This window comes from Cervus elaphus, chromosome 20 (assembly GCF_910594005.1).
Source record: "Cervus elaphus chromosome 20, mCerEla1.1, whole genome shotgun sequence".
Lineage (NCBI taxonomy): Eukaryota > Metazoa > Chordata > Mammalia > Artiodactyla > Cervidae > Cervus > Cervus elaphus.
In genome coordinates this window covers 119985999-119996539 of record NC_057834.1, presented here as the reverse complement: position 1 = coordinate 119996539, position 10541 = coordinate 119985999, and positions in this window count along the sequence as shown.

Here is a 10541-nt window from a genome sequence, read left to right as displayed (position 1 = left end):
AGGTGTATTCCTATTTGTGGCCAGGAACCCAGCTCAGCAAACTCCCTTTCAAAGCGGTATGACCTTGAGTCAGCCCATAGCCTCTGTGCCCACTCCCCACCTGGATTAGAGGGCCTGTAACACCCTATCCAGCTCTAACATTCCACACATCTGTGCTTTCAACCTTGCAGGGTAGAGGTTTTTAGTTAATCTAACAACCACCACAAAAAGGCTCTCACAAAGCAGTGTTTGAATTAGAGAATGATTGTTGCATGGCTGTGGAGCAAAGGGTATTGCAGGCACAAGCCTCTCCCTGGGCACGGCCTCTGGGTCTCAGTTTTCCCAGTAAGTGTAATGGGTCCCTTCGTGTTGAGACAATCTGGATTTGATCCTGCTTTTCTTGAGTATTAGTCCAGCCTCTGTGGGCACCCCATCTCCAAGCCTTCATGTAGGCTCAGGGCTCAGGGCAAGAGGAGAAAAATGGCTTGCACAGATTCTGGGTCATGATCCCCAGACCCAGCACTTTGTGGCTCACCACTAAGCTTCCACCCCCTGCTTAGAGAAGCTGCATCTGAAAACCAGGGTAAAGATACCTAAGGCTTGTCTCTCTCCCAGTAGGAGGAGAGGGGGGTCTACGGGTAGGACTGGTTTGCAGAGTAGTCGATGCCCATGATCTGTGGGGAGTTCTGGGCCAGGGCAAATGGAGAAGACTTTGAATGGGGAAAAAGTAAGGGGGATGGTAGCTTGGGCCAGAAAAGCTATTTGAACAAAGCAATGGAGTGAGGCTGTGTGGATGATGGGGAAATGGTGGCTGGCTTCATGAGAGGTGGGGCCAAGGTTCTTGAATCCAGGTTAAAGTCCTCACCTTGATGTGGCAGGGACAAAGGCAGGCAGGTGAGAGTTTCTGAACAGGGGGATTAATTGAACCAGGATTGGGTATCTGGGATATGGAAGGTGAATCTAACAGCCACCGGAGATCAGAGGAGAGACAGGCAGGGAGACAGGAAGGCAGAGAGAGCAACTCTAGGGGACAGAAGAGATTTCTGTTTTATCCTCTGGGATCAGAAAGTTCTGTTTCTGAAACGAAAGAGATCTCATCTAGCCCAGGCCTGAGGACTGAAGCTTTTTGCCTGTCCCTGGAGGCATATGACTATCAGTGCACCTAGGAATCCAGTAGCTCTAGACATGCCCACCTCCCCCAAGAAGCCTCCCCAGATTTCCCAAGGAGCAAGTCCACCCCGGAGTCATGTTCTGGCTCAGCCTAGCTTCCCTCAGAGCTTTTTCAAGCCTTCTTCATTCAATTCCACCAGCCCAGAGAAGGCAGGGAAAGTGTATGTGGTCCCCTTCCCCGGGCAGATCTCAACCTAGTTTAGGGGACCAGCCTCGGTGAACGAAAGCAGTTAGAGAGCAAGAGGGGAGCTTATGTGTAAGCAGCACCTGCGCCTCTTATGAGCTGGGGACTGTCCCACCTCACCAGAGACTGAGGCTGAAGCCTCTCCCAGAGCGGCCTGGTCACCTGCAGGTGGAGAGTCAGGCTCTGACTGTCCTTCCCAGGAAGGTCTCATTCCTCTCCTCTCCATCCCACTCGAGGCCTCTGTGTCCCTCCTCCTCACCTCCCCAGAGCATGGTCCATGGGCCTGGGTCCCCCACCCCGACTCCGCAGCAGCGGGTTGTACAGACTGCTTTCCAAACCAGCTGTTTTGTGACCTTTTGTGCTTAGAGGTCGTGCCAGCCCGTGGCAAAACCACTGTGTACTGTATTTATTTATTCTGTTAGTTGAGAAAACAAGACTCAAGTGCCCCCTCCCCTGCTCCACCCCCTGCGTAGTGCGGCATGACACTCTGTCCCGTGTACCCCTCTGTCTGTCTGTCTGACTTCCTGTGACGTTGTGACCTGTTCTTTGTCCTACTTGGCTAATAAACGAGAATCTGGCAGCACAGCCCACAGTCCAGGTTCATTTCCAGAGGGGCCCGCAGTGGACTGAGCAGGTGGTTCAGCGCTGTGGCCGGTAGGGGAGGGAGGCAGACCTGCCTCATGATTGGCCACTTCCTCCAGGGCCCTCACCTGTCTGGGGCTGGAGTGCCCTCTGGGGAGTCGCAGGGAGCAGAGGGACCTGGGCGGGGAAGGATTCCATCTCCTCTGGGTTGTTGGTCCTCATTCAAGCACCTGTGGTAGGGCAGCGGGGGGGCCAGGGCCACTAGGAGGGTTTCGGGGTGGTCTGGGGAATGGGTCTGTAGGATGGAGCAGACAGAGTTTCTGTGGGAACGACAGGAAGGCACACTAGATCTAAAGCCAGGGCTGTTCTCCAATGAGATGGGCAGCCTGTGCAGGTAGGGAGCTCTTTAGTCCTCGGAGGTGAGCAAGCAGAGGAGGAAGAAGGATCTGCTGTGGTGGCTGGATGGACTGGGGATTTGTGAAGGTCTTTCTTTTCAAGAAAAAAAAAAAACGACCAGCAATTTCCCCTACTTAGCCTTCATGGCTGTTCCCCAGGGTGTCGGCACAGGGCCCCTGAGCCGGAAGCAGTGTTGCAAGCTCAGGGTTGGGTTTGGGGGCGAGAATCCCCTCTGGGAGTTTCCTGGGAGGAGAACCCCAGGAGGGTTGAATGGTGTGCAGGAAGCTGCTTGCTGGGTTCGGTGGGGGTTGGGCGGGTGTAGGCGCTTCAGGCCACAGGGACCCACGGGGCCCTGGCCAGCCCCACCCCCCATTTCCCAGGTCACTGCTGGACCCTAGGAGGCACATTCCTCTCTCCCCAGTGGGGCTGAGGATTAGGGCGGGGATCACCCCCTTCACCTTGTCTTCCTACCTCCCTGGGAGGGGCTGGTGGATCAAATGTCTGCCCCAAATCTCCCACCGCCCCTCCCAGACCTGAGTATACACCTTCCCTGGTGGAGAGGGTGCCCCTGGACCTCTGCAGTTCAAATCATTCAAGCACTCAGCATTTACTGAGCACCTGCTGTATGCCTGGCCCTGTACTGGTATATAGAAACAAGTAAGGCAAAGTCCTCTCAAGACAGTACAAAACAGGGTGATATGGGGTTCAAAAAATAGAAAACTATGGGAGCACAGAGTTCCAGAAGTAGGGTTCCTGGCTTACTTAGCCCAGGGAGATCAGGAAGGCCCCTTGGGAGGGAGACTTTTGGGCTGAGTCCCATAGGTCCAGTGTTCACCAGGAGAGCAGGAGAGAAGAGAGTCCTGGGAGGCATAGCACCCTCAGAGCTGCAGGACCTGTGGCTGGTGAGTCCCAAGTGATGGGGGATCAAGGGCAAGGATGGGCTGGGTAGTGTCAGGGGCTGAGGAGGGAAAGGGAAGCTGGGAGCTGAAACTCAAGCTCCAGGGAGATTAGGAGCTGGGGGAGTGGGGGGGATCAGACTTGCATTTTAGGAAATTCTGGCCTCCCATACCTTTGCTGAATGGTGGTTTCAGAAGAGGCAGGGAGACCAGAGAGGAGGCCATTGTCACATCCTGATGAGAGGAGGGTGGCATCGGTGTGGACTAGGGGAGGAGGAGTGGGAGAAGGGGTCAGACTGATGAGAGATTTAGGAAGTAGAATTACCATGGGGACTACAGGCTTGGGAGGGGTCAAGGGTGCTCTGAGTCTCTGGTTTGGTGCAGGGGGAACCTTGGGCTGGGTTGAGGGGAATGAGCCTGAGCTCAGGCTGATCTTTGGGGTGTCTTTAATTTGTTCAAGGGAAGATATTGGGATGTACTGGATCAAGGTAGAAGACAGGGGCCTGTCTGCACTGTTTTAGATTTTAATCTATTTAATAAGTACTTACATGGCACTTTCTCTGTGACTGGCACCTCACAGATATTAAGTCACTTAATCCTCACATAACGCTATGTGGTAGGTATTACTGTTATCCCCATTTAATAGATAAAGAAACTGAGGCACAGAGAGGTTAAATAACTTGCCCATGACCACACAGCTAGTAATGGGCCAACCACGGTGTGAAAGCCTGGCTAACCTCAGAATCCACGTGCTTCACCTTGGCAGTTGTCAACAGAGATGGAGAATGAAGCCATGTCACTAAGTGAGCTCACACAGGGGACAGCGAGGATGGGACCTCAGAGAAACTGACTACAAAGCCAAAAAGATTCTGTTACAGAGCTGGGACAAGCTGCTCCCAGCTATTGTTGCCTTTGATCCTCAGTTTCCTCTTCTATTGACTGGGAATCATTAACCGTGTCCAGTCTGCTTCCAGGGAGGCTTGGGTGAGATGAAGGGAAGGGTCTGGAGGAGGTTGAGGGGCTGAGTGATCTGTGCCCAGCATGCAGTAGGTGCTCAGACAGCCCACAGTGGGCAAGATGAGAAAGGCAGGGTGCTCCCTGGAGTTTCTCCCTGAATCCTTATTTCCTTGGACCTTGGCCCATCTCCCTTCAGTCCAGGGTTCCCCCGGGGGCCTGTGGAAGGGGCACCATCTGAGAGGGTCCCGGAGAACCTCTTTAGGGTTGGGCCTGCCCCTCCCCCCTTTCCCACAGAGCTGCTGGACCTGGAGCCTCCCCTGGAGCCTCCCCTCCACCCATCCCTCATTCCCTTCTCCCTTCTGGGAAAGCCGATTAGGAGGCGGCCTCCTGCCCGCCCCCCTGACAAGTTTGTCTGAACTTCCAACAAAGGCCCTCAGAGGGCTGTGGAGGGAGGGCCCGCCACCAGGAACCTGACACCACTGGCCCAGCATCACCCCGGCAGCCTGGGAGGCGGCTGTGTGACTCTGCACACCGCCCGCCCCCCGCCCCACCCATGCAGGCAGGAATGTCTCCAGAGGGGACCCAGCTTCTCCAAGACCTGGGGGCTGGGGGACATCGCCACCTGGGACCCCCGTACGACAGGGACAGGGCCAACCCCAGGAGGGCAAGTGGGGCTCTTGCACACATTCTCATCCACAGTCATCCCCACACACTCCCATACTCCTCATGACACATGTACCCTCATCCCAACCCCTGCCATAACCACACACGGGACATGCTGACTTCTGCATCGCATCAATCTCAGGGTGTCTGTCTGTCTCTCCACCCCATACAAGTCCTCAGCCTCGCCGGGAGGCTGTACACCTGCCCCGCCCTGAAACGTGCATTCTTCCTGTCTCACTCACACTCCAGACAGCATCCCCCCAACACTGGGACAGCAGCTCCAACTTCCCCCACCAACACACAGGCCTCCCAGCTACGCTGCCAGCTTGGTGCCCGAGATTCTCCATGAGCTCTGCCCCAGGCCTGCTGAAGATGCTGCCCAGATGCCCACACGAGAGTCAGATCAGGGCCCGAGCTGCCATTCAACACCCATGTTCCCTGACCCCATACACCCATCCTCACACAACATCTCCTCTCTGGGGGACACTTTGGGAGACACACAGGCCCCTGAGGTTAAGCCCTGTATTGTTCTGATGTCTCCATTTCAAAATCTTTAACTTTTAAACAAAGGACCCTGAATTTTCATTTTGCCCTGGACTCGATCTACGGGGTCGCAAAGGGCCGGACACGACTGAGCATGCACACACACCACCAGTCATGTAGCTGCTCTCACTCCCTCACCTCAACCTCCCTGAGTTCTGACTCACCCAGCCCTTCTGTGGCTTTGGAAACTCAAGAGTCTCTGGAAAGATCTCAACTTCTCCCACCTGCCTGAATGCCTCCCCTTGATCTGACAGCCGAGTCTTCCCTGTCCACCCCCATCAGGCAGCTGGGTGTGATGGGTGAAGGGAGCTGCTGAGAGCATACTACGCTTCCATGCACCTCCTCCTAGTGCCATTGTGGGGCTCAATGTCCTAGTCTGTAAAATGGCCTAATGAGAACAGTGACTTCAAAAGACTTAAATAGCATCTGTGAAACATTGAGCACAAAGCCTGGCATTTATACTCGATAAATACTTATTACTGCTAAGGTTACACTACTATAAGTGTTGGTGAACAAAACTAGATCCAGCCTCCCTGGACCTATGAGGGTCTAGTGAGTAAAATAGAGATTACTTGAATAATCACACATATACAAAGGTGAAGGGGACGAGGAGCACAGGTTTCTAGTCTCATGGGGCTTACAGCTAAAAGGAGAGGCAATCCGAGGCAAGAATCAGGACTTGGTCTGGAACAAGGCCAGAAGTCTGAGGCTAGAATCAGGGATCAGCCTGGGGCACATCAGTTAGGAGCCAGAGCTAGGGCTCAGAATGGGGCCAGGGTCAAAGCTTTGTGTTTGGCTGGGATCAGGGATCATTCAGGGCAAGGGGTAGGGCTCAGTCCAGGGCAAGACACAGTTCAATTAGAGGTCAGAGTTGGGGCTCAGATTGGGGCCAGGGCAGATCTTAATTGGGGGCAGGGCTGAGTTGAGTCTGGGACTGGTACCAAGTCAGACAGACACTTCTAGCAGTCAGTCACTGTGGGGCTGTTTAATGAGCTGCAAGGAAATGGCAACCCACTCCAGTATTCTCGCCTGGAGAATCCCATGGACAGAGGAGCCTGGTGGGCTACAGTCCACGGGGTCGCATAGAGTCGGACACGACTGAGCAACTTAACTAACTAACTAACTAGGCTTCTGTGAACCTTTGTTTTATCATCTGTAAAATGGGGAGATCTCCATCTGCCCCTCGGCTCGTGGGAATCGAGTGAGCTAATAATGGAAGCGAAGGATTAAACCGCTGCCACGGCTGCTGATGACTCTAAGCCTGGTCCCCTGGGGCGCTCCTCCCCTTGCCAGGCTGGGGAGGTTGTGCCACCCTCAGCCACATCCCCAGCTGTGGGGAAACCACCACCCCAGCCTAGGATCCATTCCAAGAGGAGTCTGGATATTTCGCAAAGCCCTTTGAACAACAAAGGCCACAGGAGCGATATTTCCTCCTGGGGGCTGACTGCCCAGTGGCTCCTTTATCTTGGCAACCAGGCTTGAAGAGCCATTCTTGGAAAGAGCTCATGTGGGGCGTGTGCGAGTGCGTGTGAGTGTAAGCCTGTGCTCACAAAGCTGCTCTTTGTTGCCGTCCCCACCTGAGCGGCTGCAGACCTGGAAGCCTGGGTCCTTCAGAGGTTAACCTGTCCATCCCTCGCCTCTACACAGATGTGCTGGACAGCCAGGTGGGCGGGAACACTTTCTTTTTCACCTTAAGATTCTCCCGGAGGCGAGAACTCCAGGAAACAGGAGCCCTAGTGCCTCAGGAAGAAGGCAGGTTAGGGTGAGACAGATACTTGACAATATGGGAGAGATGAACAGGAGTTTCGGTTCTTTTAGCAGGTGCAGCACTTCCTTCGCCCTGGGGTCCGCCCCCAGCATACACAGCCCCTCTGGAGGCAGGGCCAGTAAGACGCCCGAGAGGTTTGTCTAATTCAGACTTACCTTCAGTAGGCTCTTGGTGAGCCACCTAGAGAAAGGCTGTCAGCCAGCAAGCCCTGACTTGCCTCTCAGACTGTGGGATATGAGAGAAGTCCCTCTCTGGGCCTCAGTCCCTGTGATGGCTTGGACTGTAGCCCCTGACGGGACTGGGTGGAAGCTCCAGGTACACAGGCAGGACCTGGAGTAGCTGGATCTGCAAAAGGAGTCTTTCTGTCTATTATCTCCTCTCCCTCTCTGCCGTTCCAGCTGCTAGGATCCTGCCAAGCCCAAGCAAATGGACAAGGGTAGGGTGGGGGTTGCCTACTTCAGGATCCGATGTGTGAATGGTCTGGGGATTCCTGCTACAGGTTCTCAGAAGAGACATCCTCAGGGGCCCTCCAGTCTAGTCACCATTCGGGCAGTCACTAAGACCCAGCCCCTGCCCACAAACCAGCAGGGACAAGGAGCTCATTACCTTGCAGGGCAGCCTGCCCCAGGTCTGACTGGGAAGTTTGTCCTCATTTGAGCTGAAGCCTGCCTCCTCCTCCTCAGGCCTGGCCTGGGGGAGGGTGGGAGTGGGGCACACAGAATATGTCTGTTCACAGTGTTCTGGGATGTCTGACCAAACTGGACTGTGTAGTACCTCCCACACTCGTGGGGCCCTTTCCCACCTGTCTGTTCTTGCTGTGAAAGTCTATTCACTCTTCAGAACCCACCACATGCATCCTCTCTGGGAAGCCTCGTGGGATCACTCCTTGCCCCCTCCCTCTCTTGACCTCTCTGGAGCACCAGGTAAATCCAGATGGAGCTCCCTGAGCAGGACCTAGGGGCATGGTCAGAACCAGATGCAGAGTCATTATGGAACCAGTACTGCACTGGTCTAACAGAACTGGAGGGGCAGCAAGAGGGGTGGGCTCTGCCTGGGATTCCAGAGGCCCAGTTCCTGTCTGGACTTGCTCTGGGGCCTTGGGCAAGCCCTGGCCTTTTCTGGGCCTCTGTTTCCTGTGCAGAGGTTGGAGGGTACTCTCTTCAGGCCACCTGCCTGCCTTGGATGGACTTGCTTTCTGAATGTCCTGCTGAGTGATTTTCACACCCCAGTTTCCTCAGCTGTTCCATCCAGGGCCTCTTCCCAGCCTGGACCACATACCCAGCTGTGGGTGCAGATGGTGCTTCAAGGCACTTTGGCAAAGGCCCAGCAGCTGCCCAAGGAAGTGGGATGTGTCCAGGGGTGGCACCCAAGGAGGAGTAAGCACCCTTGGGCCATGCAGGACCTCAACCTTCTTCTCCATTAAAAAAAAATACACCTTTCTTTTTTTCCTTTATTTTATTTTTGACTGCACTGGGCCTTTGTTGCTGCATGCTGGCTTTCTCTAGCTGTGGAGAGCAGGGGTTACTCTTTGTTGCAGTGCACAGGCTTCCCATTGTGGTGGCTTCTCTTGTTGCAGAGCACAGGCTCTACGCACATGGACTTCAGTAGTTGCAGCTTGTGGGTTCTAGAGTGTGGGCTCAGTAGTGGTGCATAGGCTTAGTGGCTCTGCGGCATGTGGGATCTTCCTGGACCAGGACTGAACCCGTGTCCTCTGCATTGGCAGGCAGATTTTTAACCATTGGACCACCAGGGAAGTTCCTTTCCTTCTTTAGAGATGAGACTGGCCCTGAGGCTGAGGCCATAGCCCAGCCTGTCTCTTCCCGAGGATGTGGCTCTTGTCTTGGCACAGGCTTTAGCTCTCTCCTCTCAGTCTTGAGCCCCAGTGTCCGACTTTAGGGGCTATCTGCCCCTAGTCTTTGTGAGGAGGATGGCAGGATCCTCAGTCAACTAATGTTTATTGAGCACCATCTATGTGCCAGACACAGCTTTGGGAACTGGAAATGCAGTGCTGAACAAGACAGCCCCTGATCCCAAGGCACTCAGTGTTGGTGGGAGACAGACAACAAACAGATGAAGCACTGCAACAAATACGTTTGGGGTACTGCTGAAAGGTCAAGAAGGACTCAAATAGGGAGTGGGATCAGGGTGCAACAGAGGAGAGAGATGGAAGGATCAGACCACGAGTGAGGCCAGAGAGGACCAGACATGTCAGATCAACATCCAGGTGGACAGCCGGTGAGTAAAGAGGCTGGCGCAGGCCTGGAGGCTCCAGTGAAGGCTCTGGGGGAGAAGGGGTGGGAGGGGGGTGGGATCTATTAAATAGCTGATGACTCCAGGCCCTAATCCTGTGCCAGGCCTAGGCGGGTAGTGTGTGTTGGGGGAGGGGAGCACCCCCGCTGGGGTGTAATTTCACGCTGAAGGGCCTGATGGGGCGTCCCAGGGACTGATCCTTTCTGGATCAGAAAACTCACTTCCCTTTGTCGCACGCAGGGCGATTAATGCCTTAACTCTTTGTGGGCTGGCCCAGGGCCAGCCCCGCCCCACGGCACCTCCAGCCCCTGGGGACCTACTTAGCCCAGAGCCCTTCCCTCCCTCCCTGCCAGCAGGACCTGGTCCTGTCTGCGGGGAGGGAGATGCTGTGACTGAGGAAAGCCAGGCAACAGATTCCCAAGCAGCTCGTCCACATCCCTGTTCCATTCAGTGCAGCTCACCAGGCCCTGCGCGCCCAGAGAAGTGAGCTCTCCATCTCTATCTGCAGGTTCTCTTATAGCTCAGTTCAAGTCCAGTCTCCCTCAGGAACCCAGGGTCTAGTCCACCCACCACCACAACCATCGCACGTGACATGAACAGGGACGCTCACTGTCTCCAAGGAGGTCTCCCCACTGGCAATAGGCAATACAGCCATAACTGCCTAGTACCACAGATCTCTGAGTGAGGAATGAAGACCCCCACCCCCGCTTCCCACCCTCTGACCCTGAGGTTCCCTGACCCTCACAGTCCATGACTCCAGTAGCACCTCAGACATAACCCTGGCCAGGTCACGACTGTCAGCCCCTGCCTTGCTGCCCTCTCTAGGCCCTCTTTTAACCTCATCTAGGTTCAAAGACCCACCAAAGAAGTTGTTGCACCTTCTTAGGCCCCTCCCTTCGCTCCTCCCAGCCTAACTGCCCCGCTTACCATCTGGAGTCAGGGAGACGGGCAGAGACCCGGGCTAGGCGTCCCCTAAGCTCCTGGGGTCTCTAAAACCCCAGCCCCATTAAAAGAAAGCCCCTAAATGTTATTTACACTTCGGAGTCTTAAAAACCATTAACAAAAGCCACTTAATTCAATTATCTTCCTGGCTGGCTCGGTTCTCAGCGCTGAGCCCGGGCCTCCCCTGGACGCCCCCTCCCTCGCCCTCCCC